A 1067-nucleotide genomic window follows, 5' to 3' on the forward strand; every position below is an offset into this window, starting at 1 on the left:
AGTTATCTTCAGCAATAGTCTTCCAGGCTTCTAGAAGTGCATTCAAGCTTTTCTTTGAGTGCCTTTTAATTAGATCTCTGTCAAGATGATCCGGCATTGCTTGAGAGATGTTGAGGGACTCTGGAGGGGTCAGTCCATGACTGATAGTTTTCCATTGTGCGTTTTTCTATCCAGGTATGCTTTTACTGCATTAGCATTGTGTTCGGGATCACTGTCATGCTGAAAAACAAGTCATTGCCAATCACACACAGTCCCAAACCATGCCAGAGCCTCCACAGTGTTTTACAGATGTCTGTAGACCATTACTACGGATTCATGCTAATATTTATGCTTATGATAGTATCAATATAAGGACTCCCAAATGTCAGCATCCTAGCAACTGCAATCACCATTAAAAATGTTCTGGTTTTTGTTTTGTTTTTATTATATATGTGAGCAAAAATATCGCTGTTGCAAATTTCCTTGAAAAACTGTTATATAATATTGAGACTACATTGGGCACCCCTAACAACAATTTGACTAAAACCTCCAAATTTGGATTCATCGCTGTTGTCATGCATTTTCAGTCCAGTTCTTGTGTAATTGATATACCTTAGTGTTCTCTCCCCCTTTCCCTTCCTTAGGAATAACTTCTTGACAGCCCCCCTTCCACTGAGACCATTTCTGATGAGGCTTCAGCAAACAGTAGACGTATCAAATGAAGTGCCAGATGCATCGCTCAGGTCCTGTTTTAGCTCTTCTGAAATCTCCTTGTTGGTTCAAAACATGCTGTACCTGTTGAACTGTGTTATCATTGGCACTTTTCATAGATTCAAAGAAATAAAGAAATGGGAACAGATTATGTGTTTATGTGACAAGCTGCTAGTAATCAAGTGCCTAAAGACTAGAGATGGCATGATACCACTTTTTAATGTCCGATACCGATATCAGAAATTTGGATATCTGCCGATACCGATATGAATCCGGTAAAGCGTATTTTGTAATCAATAAAACTGTTTTTTTTATAAATATCTTGCTGCATTTTGTATAAGTTCATACCTAAGTTTAAAAAAAAAACAAAAAAAAAA

General features: G+C 37.4%; 1 protein-coding gene across 3 annotated transcripts in view; it reads right to left on the reverse strand.

Annotated features, from left to right (window-relative positions):
* fhip1b (FHF complex subunit HOOK interacting protein 1B) overlaps positions 1–1067 on the reverse strand; it is a 32648-nt gene that overhangs the window by 25841 nt on the left and 5740 nt on the right. The gene's annotated exons all lie outside the window — the stretch shown is intronic.

The sequence above is a fragment of the Pundamilia nyererei genome, unplaced genomic scaffold (genome assembly GCF_000239375.1).
Source record: "Pundamilia nyererei isolate P.nyererei 1_Seehausen unplaced genomic scaffold, PunNye1.0 scaffold00175, whole genome shotgun sequence".
In the NCBI taxonomy this organism is placed as follows: Eukaryota; Metazoa; Chordata; class Actinopteri; order Cichliformes; family Cichlidae; genus Pundamilia; species Pundamilia nyererei.